Raw genomic sequence first — 19,110 nt, 5'->3', positions numbered from 1 at the left:
GCCCCTGTAGGTACAGGAAAGAGAGAAAGGGAAATAAATAAGTTTACAAAATGTGAGCTTTATTCACATCTAATTTCTCTTCTAGTAATTGTCATGTTGCTCCAGATGAACATTTGTTCAATAAACACCATCTAGGGAAGTCCATACAGGTGGAATCCAGTCTTACCAACTTCCAGTGTCCTCTGTCAGATTTCAACTGGAAAAACAGGGAAACACACACACAAAAAAATGCACCTATTAAGAATGGGGCCTTGGCAAAAAAAAAAAAAAGAAAACCTGTGTTCAATCCCAGCTCAACTGTTGACTAGCTCCAGGCTAAACATCTGGGACCAATAGTCAAAACCATGCTGCAAAACTGGTCTGGAGAGAAACAGTCCAACTGTGTTGAGCTCTAGATGCCATAGTTTCCTCAACTGCCATTTCTGTGCTAGGAAGTCGGTGCCCCTACTACCAACACTAAAGCCACCACTGCTCTCAGAACTTGCCTTTTCAACTACTGTTTTTGCCATCACTTCCAGAGATGAGGGTTTAGGTCCCTCAGGAAGCAGAAGTCAAGACGGAATTAGAAGTGGAAGAGATTTATTGGGGGAAGGTGGCAGGGAGGGATGCCTGTGAAAGACAAAGGAGGAGGCAGCAGGAGCAGTCAGACTGTGATGCAGGTCTGACACCTGTGAAAGCAGAAAGAGAAGGAAGGAGGATTGGGTAGGAAGAGCCTCAGACTGCAATGATATCTGCAAAAGTTTTGGCTAGGATGAAGGGAACTTCCTAGAGTATCCTGCATTGGGGAAGAATGGCCTGACTCCAGTACCCCTACGTGTTCATTCATTGACTGGAGTTGCCCAGGTGGAGGAGAGACATGGGATGAATTCTGCAGCAATTTCTAAAAGGCTCTCACTAATTGTACTCCTCACAGCCAGTTCTCTTGTAGGGAGATGTGAATAGTGCACTTCTATGTTTGCTTAAAGGAGTGCTTCCATCTTCCCTCTGGCATCACTAATTCCTGAGTCAAAATTTGGCCAATAGAGATTAGACCATGTTCTCTTGCTGCAAAGAAAGTTAGGGAAGCATGTGTGTAGCATCTCAGGCCTGTATATCCTTAAATATAGGCCAAAACAAATGATGAGTGTCTGCTAGAGTATGTAAAGCACTTAGTCCAATTCCTGGCACATAACAGTTACTGGATGAATGGAAGCTGCTGTCTTTTCTACACTGAGAGTGGCAGGGAAGGGTGATGGAAGTAGCACGGTTGTTGGATCAATCTCTCCTGCATTCAAATCTTGACTCTAGCCTTCCAGTGAAATTGGGCAATTTACTTAACCTCTCTGAAATTCATTTTCCTCATCTATAAAACTTTTGCAGAGTTGTGAGGATTTGATTATGTATATCAAATGATTGGCTCAGAGAAAATAACAGTGATATAGTTCCTTTGTGGTAAACAGTGTAAGAAACAAAAAGATCAGAGTGGGCACCATGCCATGTTCATCCCCACCGTTGATTTCCATTCCTTAGAGGCAACCGCTTGCAGATCCTCAACTGTTGGTTTCTTTTTGTGTTTGTTTGATATTTACTTCCATGATGATATTTCTTGATTTTTTAAAAAATTAGACACTATTGATTTTTATTTTGGATGTGGGGGTTTAAATTTCTTACACTGCCTCCCCTTACACACACACACACACACAGAGAGAGAGTTCTCTCCCCATTCTAATACAGTTGTTTCAGTTGCTTCATAATGTTTTGCTAAATCAGTAATGTGTTTTTTGTATTAAAATTGTGATGATCACAAATTCATTCCTAAACTATCTCTAGAGCCATAAAATCTCATAGTAGGCAAACACAGGTGGACTTCTATCAGTCCTCTAGTTTTCCTGGAGACATCTTTTCTAGATCTGCTGCAATCTGTACAGGTGATTCTAGAGCTCTAGTGTCCTAGAGTTTTTCTTCAGCATCATTTGAGAAATCTCTCTTACTTCTTTTCTGTATAAATCTTCCTTTTATCCAGGATCTCATGTCTTCCTTTTGATTGGTTACTCCAGGAGCTTCTTAAGAAAGAGTGAAAAGGAAATAAGTTTTTTGATGATTTGCTTGTCTGCAAATGTCTTTACCCTACCCTGTGTGTTAGTACAATCCAATGAGATTCAGAAAATATTAGCATAATAATACCTTTTTAAAATATTTTTATTGACAAATCATCACACACATACAGTCCATACATGGTGTACAATCAATGGTTCACAATATCTTCACATAGTTGTGTATTCATCACCATGATGATTTTTAGAACATTTGTATCACTCAAGAAAGATAAAGAAAAAAGAAAAAGCTCATACATCCTATACCCCTTACCCCCTCCCTCTCATTTCCACTAGTATTTCCATTTACCCAATTTATTTTACTTCTTACCCCCTATTATTTATTTATTTATTTATTTATTATCCATAATTTTTACTTATCTATCCATACCCTGGATAAAAGGAACATCAGACACAAGGTTTTCACAATCACACATTCAGAATGTAAAAGTTATATCTTTATACAATCTGTTGACTCTCATGATTTACTGAGGGTCAAAAGCACCACTTTGACAGAACAACCACCTAATGCTCTACAAAACCAGTAGATATTCCAAAATAACAGTGACTTGAACAAGACTTAAGTTTTATCTCTCTCACATAAATGTTGGCATAAGTATTCCAGATCTGGTGCTGAATACACAGTCATCAAGAACCCGAGTTCTTTCTATCTCGTTGCTCACCAACCTCAACATGTGGTTTCCACTTCATGATCTGAGATAGCTGCTTTAGCTCCGTGCTTCAATCCTCATTAAAGCCAGCAGGAAGATGAAAAAGGGAGGAGAAAATGGAACCACTTTTTAAGGACATTTTCTAAAAGTTGCACACACTTCAACTTATGTCCCATTGGCCAGAACTTAGTCCCATGATTATATTAACATTCTTCCTTATTTTATCCTTGTTTTAAACCTTATTTTCATTATATCATCCATAGACTTCATTATATTTCTATATCTGTAGCATTACTATTATTAGATTTTAAGCATATGCAGTGACATAACCATGCCTCTTCAATTTTATTATTTTTATGTCTTTAATTTTTAACCTAGATGTTGGCTGTCACTACCCACAACTTCTGTTTTAAAGGTTATACTAATTTTAAGGCATATCACCATATTCCCCAGAAGAAAATGTACTCCACAAATCAGTCATGACTTTTGAAGTTTGTCCTGGCTGTCTTTCTGGTGAACATTGTCCATGTGAATGGTTTAAGGTTTCAGAATAATTCTTTGATTTCTTGGTGGTAGAAGCAGTGCAGTGTAAGCAGGTGAGATGTTGTGTGTCTCCCACCATGTGGAGGAAAGTAGTCTACTTTGAGAGAGAATGTATCTTATATGATAAGAAGAGTAGAGATGAGAGAACAGTCTTGGATGCATTCAAGCCCCTTATTTTATCTGTTTCTAAGGTTCAGCTGCATCTGTTCAAATCCTGTGGTTCAACTGGATTGTTCAACACTTCCATAGATCCTTTTATCAATAAATCCTCCTCTTTGCCCAAACATTTAATCTAGATCTCTGCCACTCAAAAGCAAGATAGTCCTAACTAATTCACATTCAAACAAAGTAGTGTCTTATATTGGCAACAGAACTTTTTCATTATGCAGAAAGCGAATTTCCCATTGTTTTTAGTTCTCATTACAATCAATTACATTGTAACAGTATCAGCCCATGAAATGCTAATCAAATTTCTTACTTAGTGAATCATATTGTATCCAATTTATAATATGAAAATTTGGATGGTGAGGGAAATATCTTTGCATCTGCTATAACATTTAGTTTTTAAAATGATTTTTTAAGAAATCTTGATATTTTTTCCAGATCACTCTATCACCAAAAATATAAATAAAGTAACAATGTAAGTACTATTATAGAACAAGTATTTTTTAAAAAACCTTATCATTTAGTGTCAAAATGAAAGGTAGGGCAGTGCACTGGTGGCTCAGTGGCACAATTCTCACCTGCTGTGCGGCAGACCTGGGTTCAGTTCCTGGAGCCTGCCCATGTGAAAAAAAAGAAAGGTAAAATTTTACAGCGTTCTAACTTGTAGCTAATATGAATAATGTTATTTAGTTTCATTCTTCATAATTTTGCCTTTAATTCAATACTAGTAGTTATGTACTGTTTCTAACAGAAATGGTTACATTTGCACCATAGAAATGTAGGTGCAGTTCACAAGGGCTTCTTCCTCTACATTTATTTGCCTCCTTCTTGATAAAAACTGAGTAATATTAAAAAAAAACACCAGTCCTTCTCTTGACAATTAATATATATATTTTTTTCAAGTGCTCTTAGAATATATACCAAAATAGACCACATCCTGGACTTTTAAGTCAGCTTAAAATTGATTTAAACAATAAATTTAACAGAATTGAAATCATATGGAATAAGTTCTCCAACCACATAGAACCCAACTGGAAATTGATAATACAAAGATAACAGGAAAATCTTAAAACACACTCTTAAATAATCCATGGATGAAAGATGCAGTCTCAAGAGAAATAAAAACATACATCAAACTGAATGAAACTAAAAACAACACATCAGAACTTGTGGGGCACAGTTTGTGCTGGTTTGAAATGATGTATATACCCTAGAAAAGCCATGTTTTAATCCTAATCCCATTTTGTAAAGGCAGCCATTTCTCTAATCCCTATTCAGTACTGTGTGTTTGAAACTTCAATTAGATTATCTCCCTGGAGATGTGATTCGGTCAAGAGTGGTTGTTAAACTGGATTAGGTGGAGATGTGTCTCCACTCCCACCCACTCTAGGTGAGTCTTGATTGCTTTACTGGAATCATATAAAAGAGGAAACATTTTGGAGAAAGCTTGAGTATCTGAGAGAGCAGAGAATGCTATAGCACCCCGAAGCAGAAAGTCCATAAACCAGTGACTTTTGGTGATGAAGAAAGAAAATGCCTCCCTGGAAGCTGGAGAGGAAGCTGGCAGATGACACTGTGTTCACCATGTGCCCTTCCAACTGAGAGAGAAACCCTGAACTTCATCGGCCTTCTTAAACCAAGGTATCTTTCCCGGATGCCTTAGACTGGACATTTCTATAGACTTGTTTTAATTGGGACATTTTCTTGGCCTTAGAACTGTAAACTAGCAACTTATTAAATTCCCCTTTTTAAAAGCCATTCCATTTCTGGTATATTGCAGTCCAGCTGCTAGCAAACTAGAACAGATTTTGGTACCAGGAGTGGGGTGCTGCTGCAGTTTGCAAATACCAAACATGCTGGAATGGCTTTTTAAATGGATAAGGGGAAGATTTTGGAGGAGTTGAGAGGAACTTGATAGAGAAGGCCTAGAATGCTTTAAATAGACTGTTGGTAGAAATGTGGACTCTAAAGATACCTGTGACGAAGCTCTAGACAGAGATGAGCCAAGTGTTATTGCAAACTGAAAGGAAGGTCACCCTTGTTTTAAAATGTCAGAGACTCTGGCAAAGTTGACTAGTGGCTTTGGCTGGAAGGCAGATTTTAAAAGCCATGAACTTGGATATTTAGCAGAAGAGATTTCCAAATTAAATGTGGAAGGTGCAGCCTGGTTTCTGCTCACAGCTTATAGTGAAATGTGAAAGGAAAGAGATACGCTGAGAGCTGAACTCTTGGGTACAAAGAAACCAGAAATTGATGTTCTGGAAAACTCTGGGCTTCCCGGAATGGACCCCTCAGAGAATAGTGCCCCATGTGAGGATTTGGCCAAATGTGGAACCAGTCAGCCATTTCAGAAAAAGCCAGGATTGGACATGGAGTTATCCAGGTAGGATTTGTGGAAACCCCTTATGTCTAATGGGCATGATCTGAGGCTACTGCCTAGAAAGACAACAAGAGTATTGCAGGATCTGTATAAAGAGAACCACTGCCAGGTTAGGACTGAGAGGGACAGAGAAGGGACTCAATGGAGGAAAAATAACTTCAGAGGCAAAGCCATGGAGGCTGAGGTCTAAAGTCAAGAAACCTCAGGCCAGGGAAACAGACCCACTCAAGCCCATGGAGAGGGTGAGTTTGCCCCAAAGGCAGAGGACGGGACTTCCACCTCATGGCAGTGGAAGAGTCATGCCGCCTCAGGCCTTGGAGAGGGTGAAGCATATTCCTTGGGGCTTGGGGAAACCCTGGCTTCCACCACATGGAGGGGTTGAGTGTGTGCCCCGGAGATGGCAGAGAGCACAGGTGCAGCCCCGATCCTTGGAGAGGGTGGAGCCGAGAAAAAGGTGGTCTCCCCAATATCCCACAAGGTTGCGTTTGGAAAGAGTCAGGCTTCTGCATAAGCCCTTGGAAAGGGTGGGACTGCTGCTTTCTAAAGCCCTGAAGTTAAATGACTCTCAGACTTTGAAATCTAATGGACTTTGCCCTGTGGGTTTTTTAAACTGTTTGGGTCCGGTGACCCCTGTGTTCCTTCCTGCCTTTGCAAGTGGGTATATGTATCCTAAGACTGTTCCTCCTTTGTAAGTTGGCATCAAATAACTTGTTTTGAGTTTTCACAGGTCCAAAGCCAGACGAGAACTTTGCTTTAGAACAAACCATGAATGTAACTGACTCTGTATGGTTTTAACCTTGTATTGCATTTGTATTCTAATTGAAATGGTTTAAGGATCTCTGATATTGTTATGGAATGAATGTATTTTGTATATGGGGAAAACATGTCTTTTTTAAGGTCCAGAGGGTAGAATGTGCTAGTTTGAAAAGGTTTATGTACCCTAGAAAAGCCATGTTTTAATCCTAATCAACCTTTTGGGAGCAACAGTTTCTTCTAATCCTAATTCAGTACTGTATGTTTGAAACTTTAATTAGATCATCTTCCTGGAGATGTGACCCAATCAAGAGTGTTTGTGAAACAGGATTAGGTGGAGACATGTCTCCACCCATCCTAGGTGGGTCTTAATTACTTTACCGGAATCCTATTAAAGAGAACAACAAGAAAGAAAGACTGGAGATTCTGAGAGAGAAGAATAATGTCCACAAGAAGCAGAGTCCACCAGTCACATTTGGAGATGATGAAAGAATATGCCTCCTGGGGAGCGTCATGAAACAGGAAGCCAGGAGAGAAAGCTAGTAGATGACACCACTTTCACCTTGTACCCTTCCCGATGAGAGAGAAACCCTGACCATGTTCGCCATGTGCCGTCTCACTTGAGAGAGAAACCCTGAACTTCATTGGGTTTTTGATTCAAGGTGTCTTTCCCTGGATGCCTTGGATTGGACATTTCTATAAACTTGCTTTAATTGGGATATTTTCTCAGCCTTAGAACTGTAAACTAGCAACTTATTAACTCCCCTTTTAAAAAGTCATACCATTCCTGGTATATTGCATTCCAGCAGCTAGCAAACTAGAACACAGTTACACAGTTAAAGCAGTGCTGATGGAAAACTTATAGGAGTATATGCACACATTAGAAAAGAAGAAAACTCTCAACTTAGTATTCTATACTCTCACCTCAAGATTCTAGGAAAAGAATAGCAGAAAAAAAAAGCAGGTAGAAGGAAGGAAATAATAAAGGTCTGAGCAGATAGCAATGGAATTTTAAAAAACAGAAAAATAATAGAGAAAAATCAATGAAGCAAAAAGTTGGTTCTTCAGAAAGATCACTAAAATTGAAAACCTTTAGAAAGATTGACAAAAACAGAGAGAGAAGATATAAATCATCAAATATCAAGAATGAAACTAGGGATATCACTGCAAACCCTACAGATATCAAAATAAGGGTGTACTATGAACACCTCTACACTATAAATTTGACAACTTCAATTAAATGGACCAATCTCTCAAACAATGCCACCAAACTCGATATAAAATAGATAATTTGAATAGTCCTAAAAATATCAAGGGAATTGAATTTTAAAATAATTGAATTTAAAGTCTCCAGACTCAGGACAGGCAATGGTGGTTCAGTGGCAGAGTTCTCGCCTGCTACACAAGAGACCCAGGTTCTATTCCCAGCGCCTGCCCATGCAAAAAAAGAAAAAAAAATCTCCAGACTCAGACGCTTTCAATGGAGAATTCCAACAAATGTTTAAAAGCAAATTAACACCAATCTATAAGTCTCCTCTAGAAGATAAAACAGGAAGGGGAATTTCCCATTCATTTTCTCAAACTAGTATTACATTTATATCAGAATCAGACAATGTCAATTGGAAAAAGAAAACTAAATACCAATATCCCTCATTAATATATATGCAAATATCCTTAACAAAATATTACCAAATGTAGATAGGAATATACAAAAATAATTATAGGGTGCATGGGTAGTTCAGTGGTAGAATGCTCACCTTTCATGCAGGAGACCTGGGTTCAATTCCTGTACCACGCACCCCTCCCCCCAAAAAAAAGAAAAAAAGAGAATTATACACCATGACCAAGTGGGGTTTGTTCTAGGGTGTAAGACTGGTTCAATATTTGAAAAGGCTGTAAGACTGGTTCAATATTTGAAAAGGCAATACACCATATGAACAGATTAAAGAAGAAAAAAGAATCATATGATCATATCAATAAATACAAAACAAGGATTTGACAGAATTCAATACCCATTTATGATAAAAATCAAGGAAAATGGGAATATAGGACAACTTTTCAACTTAATGAAGAGCAGCTACAAAAAGCTACAGCTAACATTATACTTAATGACGAAAAACTGAATGCTTTCCTCCTAAGATTGGGGAAAAGGCAAGTATGTCCTTTGCCATCACTTACAGTCAATTTATTACTGAAAGTTCTAGCCTGTGCAATAAGGCAAGAAAGGAAATAAAGATAAATCAGATCAAAAAAGAAGTCCCTGTTGGGATGATGATGTCATTACCTTATGTAGCAAATCCCAAGGCTAAGAAAAACAGGATAACCCTCTGTGTCAAGACATGTTCTTAATCTTAATCCATGTTTCTGTGAGTGTTTACTTATTTGTAAATAGAACCTTTTGAAGAAGTATTATCAATAGACTCATTTGTGACTAGAATCTCATAAGATCCTATTGAGGTATGGCCAAACTGAGTCAGTATGGGCCTTAATCCATATTACTGGAGGCCTTAAAAAGTGAAAGCCACAGGAAGAAGCCAGAAGTCAGTGGAAACTGGGATAGCAGATACAAGGAGAGAGAGATCACCATGAGAAGGGAAGCAGATCTGTAAGCCAAGTAACCCCAAGATTTGCAGCAAACAAGTACCAGAATGCTACAGACTTCTGGAAGAGAGCATGGTTTTGCTGATGCCTTTATTTTGCACTTATGGCCTCCCAACTGTGGAACAAGAAATTCCTGTTATTAAGACAACCCATTGTGCAGTATTTGTCATAGCAATCTTGGCAAACTGAGACACCTTCCTAGAACTAATAAGTGAATTCAACAAGGTCCTAGGATACATGGTATGCCGGTTTGAATCTGTGGTGGATCCCAGAAAAGTCATCCTTTCATCCTCATTCAATACTACTGGCTGGAAGTTTTTTGATTGTTCCCATGGAGATGTGACTCACCCAATTGTGGATGGTAACTTTTGATTAGCTGGCTTCCATGGAGTTGCGACTTCTCCCATTCCAGGTGGGTCTTGATTAGTTTAGTGGAATCCATTATAAGAAGAAGCATTTTGGGGAGAGTCCCTTTTTAGAGCCCTGAGAAGCAGAGAGTCCACTCAGCCAGAGACCTTTGGAGATGAAAAAGGAATATGTCCCCAAGGGAGCTTAATGAACCAGGAAGCCTGGAGAGAAAGCTAGCAGATATCGGCATGTTTGCCATGTGCCTTTCCAGTTGAAAGAGAAACACTAAACTTCATTGGCCTAACCTCTTCTTGGTGCTCTAATTTGGACATTTTTATAGACTTGCTTTAATCGGGACATTTTCATGCCTGAGAACTGTAAACTAGAAACTTGATAAATTCCCTCTTTTTAAAAGCTGTTCTGTTTCTGTATATTGCATTCCGGCAGCTAACAAACTAGAACACACAGTAAACACAAATATCAGTTATATTTCTACATATTAACAATGAAACCTGGACACTGATATTTAAAATATAATACCATGTTCAATCACTCAAAAGAAAACAGAACTAACTATAAAATCACAATTCAGAGACATTTCTAGTGTTTACAATGATCATAACTCTAAATGATAAATTGAGAACTACTGCTCACTTTAAACTGAGGTTATATGCAATTTCTTACTCAATAAATGTAATTCCATCCCTGTCTTTTGCACTCATGAATGCATGCAAAGATACAAGTAAGAATGACATTATTTTTATAACAATCTTGGCTTAATTCTAATTTACTTTTTTATGGGAACAATTAATGAAAAGCAGTATTTTAATGTTATTGCTACAAATTATTTACAATATTCTTTGCCACTAACGATGACACACAAATGTGCCTTGATGCCATGGTGGGAAAACATTGTTGAGAGTAATAAGAAACCACTGAAGAGTTTGAAATTAGGAAGGAACAGAGTTAAATTTGCTTTGTAATTTGTTGCTTTTACCATAACCATTTTATTGTATCATAAATCATATCAATATCTGTCCTTTACTTCCTTGAAGGGCCAAGAATTTTTCTTTGATTATTGGCAACTGCCAAGAACACTGAGTCTTCTTTTTTTAGATTTATTTTTGACAGATTGCTCTTAAAATAGTTGGAAGTATAGACTGTGTAGGAAACAGAAACTAGTGGCTGAGAAACCAGCTACAGAGTTAGCCAGATTGTGCTGGTAAGATTCTAAACTAAAGTATAGTATAATAGGAGAAACTTTCTGAGAAGTCATTACAAAAGATGAATCAATAAGAGTAATAATCAGGTATGTGGAGCAAGGGAAAGGGAGGAATTAATGATGACTCAATGGCTCAAAAATTATTCACAGGGTTGTTTTGTGAGAATAGAATTGGAATGAAAAGGTTAGGATGACTTTGGAAAAAAGAAGAGCATCAGACATGTCATTATCTGTAGATAAAAATATGCCTGAATAGTGAAAGTATAGGGCATGGGCATAGGGGTTGGCAAGGGAGGGCTCACCGACACCCAACTGGGCCAAAGGAATGGGTTTTGAGTCTGTCACTAAAGAGCCAGCAGTGAATGTCTGCTGGGCATCCAGGAACCACATGGCTATGGAGGCCAGAAGAGAGCAAGTAGGTGGACCCATATGCATAGAACCTCTTCTCCTCCCCATTCTCCTTCACCATAAGGCTACCTACACCCCTCATACCCGGTCAAGAAGAGTCCTTCAAACACCAAACAACATTAGCCTCCCTCAATCATTCCAATTCTATCTACAGATATTAGACATCTACCCTTCCCTACATGCAACTCTCACAGCCTCACCCCCAATATTTGCCTTGAGGCCTCCAGGACTAATTTCATGTGCTCTTGGTCCTCATTTGCTTAAGTCACCCATACTCGAAGGTCACCTTATCCCCTGCACTCTCACCCCCAAATGGCTCTTTATGTACTCTCTCTCTCTTTCTCCAATCCACCCCCTACCCCCCATCCCCAACCCCCACACACAGTGTCCTATGGAAACCAAGGTCCATTATCAAGATAATTTCTCTGTTTCCACAACCTCCCCTCTGAGTGTTCCCTTTTCTTCTTGCTCAACAGAAATGTGATTCTGCCTTGAGAACACTGCTTCTTCAGTACCCTCCTCAAAGTAATTGCTGCTTTATTCTCTCACAATTTTAGCTTCTGCCACACTGTCACCACCACTCCTGCCTTAATTCTTAGGGATTTAAATATACAGTTAGAGGATGGTTCTAACAACCTGTCTCACAACTTCCAAACTTTTTTTCTCCAATAATTTTATCTTCATTAGTTCGGCTAGTCACTCCCATTATCGTACTTTAGACTTAGTCATTATCAATAATTGCAAGAGCTCTATGAACTCAGTTGCGTATCTATTATCCTCCGACAATCAGCTCCTATCGTTCCAGGAGGTTGTACCCCAACTCCAACAATCCCTCAATCCCGCTGGGGCCTCCAGCCCACTGAATCATGATATGCAAGCAACAAAAGAAAAAATAAAATAGATTTCATCAAAATTAAAAGCTTTTGTACTTCAAAGGACACCATCAAAAAAAAGGTGAAAAGACAGCCCAAAGAAGAGGAGAGAAATTTTGCAAGTCATACATTTGATAAGGGTCTAGTATCCTTAGAACATAGAAAGAATACTTAGAATAACAAAAAGACAAACAACCCAAGTAAAGAATTAGCAAAGGATACGAATAGACATTGTTCAAGGGAGATATACAAATGGCCAATAAGCACATAAAAAGATACACAAACCATTAGCCATCAGCAAAATACAAATCAAAACACAGTAACACTTCCTACCCACTAGGAAGGCTATAATCAAAAAGACACATCATAAGAAGTGTTGAAGAGGATGTGGAGAAACTGGAATCCTCTTACACCACTGGTGGGAATGTAAAATAGGGTAGCTACTTTGTAAAACAGTCTGGTAATTACTCAAAAGGCTAAACATTGAGTTATGGTATGACCCAGCAATTTTGCTCATGGGTATATACTCAAGAGAAATTAAAACATGCATCCATGCAGAAATTTGTATATTTTTTGTTCATAGCAGCATTATTCACAATAGCCATGTCTATTAACTGATGAATAAAATGTGATGTATTCATACAATATACAATGGAATATTATTCAGCAATAAAAAGAAATAAAATACTGATAAACACTGCAACATGGATGAACCTTGAAAACATTGTTAAATGAAAAATCCAGTCAAAAATGACCATAAAGTAGCCCATGACAAACTTTGGGATCTATCCTATAACCACTTTTTGAAGAGTGCTTTGAAAACTATTGCTTTTTTATTTCTTTGCTTTGTATATACGTTATACTGTACAATAAGAAAAGTTTAAAAATATAAATAAATAAGTAAAAAGAATATTAAAAAAAACAACCACAACAAAAAAATCAAAGTATATGATTCCATTTATATGAAATATACAGAATAGGCAAATGTATAGAGACAGAGATTAGATTAGTGATTGTCTAGGACTGGAGAAGAATGTGGAAGAGTTGAGGATAATGGCCAAAGGGTTTCTTTTTGGTATAATAAAAATGTTCCAAAATTGAGTGTGGTGATGGTTGCACAACTCTATGAATATATGAAAGCCATTGAACCATACACCTCAACTAGATGAATTTTGTTATATGACATATCTCTATAAAGTTGTTCTTAAATGCTATATTATTATATTGTGAAATTGATACCTATACCTATAAAATAGCTAGCAGTTATATCTTCCTGGAGTTGGTTTAAACTCTGTAAGAGTGCTGTTCAAGACAGTTAATATCATTCTCGCAGCAGACAAGGCAAGGTGTATTCCTGCAACAGGAGAGTTGGATGTGCCTATTCTCAGAGGCCAATAACAAAACCAGCACACAAGGTTTCTCAAAGTGATGAAAGGGAACCAACCATTTTGGCACCTCCAAAGTAAAGATGGTCTGTTTGAGTAAACATTTTAAATAACAGTAACAACAGGCTATATCAGGCTTGAGAAATGCTGAGTTCATGCCCTAGCATGAACATTAGGTTTGGATTGGTCTTTTTTTTTTTTCTTGCAGTCTTATAATCAAGAGCACCATCTTAGCATAGTTTTTTTTTTTTTAAGTTTACTTGGAAGATATACCTCAAATGACCAGAAACTACATTTTTAAAAATGCATCCATTTAACCAGCAGTTAAATGAAATATACATTTTTTGCATATTCATTCTCCTAACATTTCCTGGAAATCATCTCTGTTTGAGATGCCGTCATCATCCTGAGGGCACAGGGATGTTCATGACACAGTCCCAGCATGTAGAAGCTCATGGTACAGCGATGGAACCTGAAATACTCAGATACTCACAACCCAGCATGATAAGTACTATAACGGACACAGGAGCTGGGCGCTCTGGGGTCCTCAAGGAGGACGTCTGCCTGAAGGCACTGAGACATGGCTGTTATGGTCTGTTTGCACATGGTGAATTGTGATGCCCATTTGCCTTCCTAAACCTCCATTTTCTTACTTGTAATATAAAGCTAATCATGGAACTGAGAAATTATTGCATCACTGCACTAACTGGTCTGACTTCAAAGAAATATAGATTAAACGTGACTTAGAGCATGCTGCAAGTCAGCTTCCTTGGAAGACTGTGACCCAATATATAAATTTCTGGAAGGAGTTACCAGTTACCTGGATACGAGAATTTTATTAGTATAAACAAATTTTTTACTCATTTATTCATTCAATACATATTTATTGAGCATCTATTAACCATGCTTCTCAATTGGTATGCACAGGGGTAGGCAGCAGTGTATCAGAGAGTGTGCCAGTCCAGTGATTCAGTATTACACATCTTCTAGGAGCACCTCAGTAACTTATATTTTTTCTTTTACATGGGCAGGCACTGGGAACCAAACCCGGGTCTCCAGCATGGCAAGTGAGAACTCTGCCACTGAGCCACAATTACCCAGTAACTTCCATTATTTTTTATTTTTTATTTTTTATTTTTATAGATTAGTCTATCTTTCTGCTTTATATACATGGAATTCCGTATCATGCACTTTTTACGCCTGGCTTTGTTCATGCTATATTATGTATGTGAAATTCATTGAAAGCTTGTGTGGAGTTTGGACCATTCATCCTCATTGTAGTATAGTACTCCATTATATAAATATACATCCATGGACTTATTTTTAATTCAGGACATTTGTAAGTGATAAATCTGGAGCGTGGTGTTTCTTACATTATTTTTCATGTTAAAACTAAAATGAGATCAAAGGAAGAAAGGTTTATTTTGTCCAGAACCTAAATTTTCTGTAGCACATAATCTAACTCAACCTGTCTGGATAACTCATTTGAACAATCCAGGCACAGGGAGCCCAGAATAACAATGAGAGCCCTTAATCCTGTATAGCTTGATGTAATGCCTGGATACACCCCAGAGTATATTAAGCAGATAATTATAATCACAAAGTATTGGCAGAGTTCCTTGAGGGATGGAAGAAAAAATATGGAACTATTAAATGTTACCACTGGGGGAAAAACCGAGATACTGTGTTGAATATGAGGGACACCCAAATCAATAGGCCAAGCCCTTGATCTTGAGGCTTGCTCTTGTGAAACTTATGTATATAGCAGAGAGAAGCTTAGCCTACCTGTAGGTATGCTTAAGAGTCACGTCTTGAGGACCTCTTTTGTTGCTCAGATGTGGCCTCTCTCTCTCTCTCTAAACCCAGTTCTGCAAGTGAAACCATTTCCCTCCCCTGCTATGTGGGACATGACATCCTGGGCTGAAAGTCTCCCTGGTACCATGGGAGATGACTCCCAGGGATGAACCTGGATGCCATCTTGACCAAAAGGGGAAAAGAAGTGTAACAAATAAGGTATCAGTGACTGAGAGAGTTCAAATAGAGTTGAAAGGCCACTCTAGAAGTCACTGTTATGCACGCTTCAGTTAGATATTGCTACCCACCATAACTTGCCAAACCCCAATCAAAACCATTCCTAACGATCCTAAAGAATACCTTGGGCATTATATAAGATTCTACAAAGGTTCCATGTACTAGGATAACTTTCCAGAAACTTACAATCCTCAGATGGGTCCCTGGATCAGATATGACCTGAAGTGAAGAGGGGCTAGCCTCTTCAGAACTTCAACTAGTTCTATCCCACAATTGCATATTATCAACAGCCCCTTCCAACATGATGGGCATAGCCCAAATATCCCTAAAGAGTGGAAGAAAGATTGAAGGTGATGGTGGAGTTAAACAGAGAAGGTAGGGTTTAGCCAATGAGTATGATTGCTGAATCATTATACTGATATTCCTTTTAGTCTCCTGTACCTTAGAACAGCTAGAAGCAAAAACCTAAAGCTGTGTAGTTATAACCCATACCAAACTCAAATCTGTTCTACAACTAATCATTGCAATGTACTTTGAAATTGCTTTTTTGCATATGTTATTTTTCACAAAAAAAAGAAGAGGCATATACCAGAGAAGATAGGATTTAATAAATGAGCATGACTGCTGAATCGTTATATTGATATTCCTTTTGGTCTTCAATGTCCTGGAGCAGCTAGAAGAAAAAAAGAAAAAACATTGAACTGTAGCCCATGCCAAACTTTAAAATATGTTCTACAACTACTTGTTAAAATATACTTGGAAATGTATTGCTTTTTTGAATATATGCTATATTTCACATATATTCAATTTTTTAAAAAGTTAAAAAAAAAAAAAAAAAACCTAATGGGTATACTGCAGAGAAGAAAGTAAAATGCATAGGAAGTTTTAGGATAAAGCATTTTGGGCTCACAGTAGACTCCTTTGACATAGGTCTCCTAAAATTTGGGGGAGGAACTTGTTCATTCTCTTCTGCCATTAATTGAACATCAGTTGGCAAGTCAGCATCTCAGGAGATATATAGATATATATATATTCCTATCAAATACAGATTCCTCCAAGAGTATATAATCTCAGCTGAAACAAGACATTTGAACAAGCAAATCAAATAGATATCCATTCATGTGTCTTTTGAGAAGTGCAAGAGATGGCTCCTATGTCTGTGAACTTATTTTATATTAAATGCCTGCCATGACACAACTATGAAAAGTCATTCTCCCGGGGTGGAGCTTTGGCATGTTCCACTAGAGAGAGCCGGAGAAGAGAACGGGCAGCTCGTTAGGGACACAGCACAGATTCAGAAATAGCAAGGGAAAGGTTTTCTTACATAGGGCAAAAGCTCATACCTGCTAAGGTGATCAAGGGAGAGAGGCCTGGAAAGATGGAGATTACAAAGTCATTCTAGGTGAGCAGAGGAACAACCAGAAAGGGATAAAGTTACAAAAAGCAGGCTTGTATTGGGGATTCAAGGAATAATGTGTCGGCCTAAAGCAGAAGATTTTACAAAGCATACTAGCCCACTGTCCAATGAAGGGACAATGAAACCAAGGACAAAGCATTTGAATTCTACCTGCCACTTAGCACGTGCTCATGAAGTTTGCTGACTGAGTGGATTAAACGACAGGACCAGGCAGATGTGATCACGGAAGCCACTGCTTCCGAGCAAGTTAAAACCTGTGCAACATAAGAGTCTGCCTTGAAGTATTTCTAATCTGCCTCCTCCTTCCCTTCCAAAACTTCTCTGTTTATTCTCTCCCATTCCAATACACACACACACACACACACACACACACACACACACACACACACACACAAAACTGAGAACTTACCTACATCACTGGCTTCATTTTACGTAAAATCCTTGAATAGTCAGAGGAAGGAATACCTTGTGCGAGGTAAATAAAAGGGTAAGGAGTTTTGATTACCAAGTTTTTGGTGTGTATACTATTGCACGTCTGTGATTTTACAACTTCCTAGTAGCTAGGTGTTCCACTCACCCGGGGAAGGAATTGTGTCTCATTTAAATTAGCTCTCTGTGCCTGGCACATAGTGTTGAGGTTGTAGAAAATCAATAAATAGCATCCTTCCCCACCAAAGTTCTGAATCAACTAAGAGAGCCAAAGGAGTCAAGCAGGTGAAGATTTTTTTTTAATTAGCTTAATCACTTTTAAAAGCTGGATGGGCGCATGTGGCTTAGATATGCCATAATGATGGATTTCCTAATAACAGATCCCAAGAATTGAGCCAGCCACAGACAGCCCTGAAAAGCTGCAGGTCTCGCCCTACCCCTCCCAGGCAGACCTTCCATTATGTGGCCAAGAGTAGAACAGAGCACGTGACCTTTGCAGGCTGATCCCTCAGAGGAAAAGGGAGGGAATTGAGCTATAAATGTTCCTCCTTCCCAAACCACCAGTACCTCCTGGAGGACACTGGACGAAGAGAGCAGAAAAGGCCAGATAAGTTACCCTAATAAACGTCCCTAGCGGTCAAAAGGCTTGCCCCGGATGCGATGCCACTAACTATACGTCTGCTGAAATGTCTTCATGATGGGGTACTTAGCAGGGCCGACTGCAAACAAGAGGATTTTGAGGGAAGGCGCTTGGTTATCCCAGCTGGTCCTCTGGAGATGGAGGCTGCCGCATACTTTCTTATTCACAAGGAATCATTTGATTAGTCCCTCTCAGTTGAGACTTGTGCAGGAGGCTTTCGAGGGGAGAGGAAAGTGAAGGGTGTATGGGAAGGATTCCGGGCATTGCTCCTAATAGAGGTCGCTGAGTGGCAAAGCAGATCACTGCGGAGGGATCCAATAAATTTGCATAAAGAGCCCCTGCCACTTCGGAGAAAATGGGCTGGGGCCCCAACACCTGCTTTCATAGATCTGGAAACCTGGAAACTGGCTGGACAGTTGGCATCAACCTTTTCTAAGAGATCGTGAAAATTGGAACCACAAAGCACATCACAGCAAAACAACTTTATCTTTTATTTAAATTCTTTTTAAAGGAGCATTTTCTGAGAAGGTGGCAGATTTTCACAATAAGAAGGTAAACCTGATGACACAATGATACCCTGCCTCGTTGTATATGCATATATGTATATGCCTACAATGTTAATTTGACAACATTAAATCATGACAATGACCATGGAATGGGGCGTAAGCAAATTACATACAATTTTTAACAAAAGAATGTGAGGTTCTAGGCTAATTAATAATAGAGTCATAAATGAGACTATGGTGAAAGCAAACATTTAGCCCATTTATGAGAATCAGAATGTTCACCCCATTAGTATAGGTAAAGATTATTATACTAATTACAAATAATTATTGCAAGTTCATTTTTTAAAAGGTATGATTTTCCCTTTTCTTGGGAACAGCCTAGTTTGTGTTCCTACATGTACATCAAGTTATAGAGATTTTAGAGTGGAAAGGGATCTTAGAAATCATCTAGTTATTTAGTCAGACAGATACCCCAGTCATCTCATTTTACAGATAAGTAAGTGACATAACCAAGGTCAAGTTGTTGAAGGGGCAAAATTAAACCGGTCTATTGTCGAAATATATTTAAAATATTCCAGTTCAAATTTTAAAGTGATAGACACACATACACAAACACACACACACATTGCCCCCCAATTCTGACTTTCCATCCACTTGATTTAAATTA

This window comes from Tamandua tetradactyla, chromosome 19 (genome assembly GCF_023851605.1).
Source record: "Tamandua tetradactyla isolate mTamTet1 chromosome 19, mTamTet1.pri, whole genome shotgun sequence".
Taxonomy (NCBI): Eukaryota; Metazoa; Chordata; class Mammalia; order Pilosa; family Myrmecophagidae; genus Tamandua; species Tamandua tetradactyla.
This window is presented reverse-complemented; position numbering follows the sequence as displayed.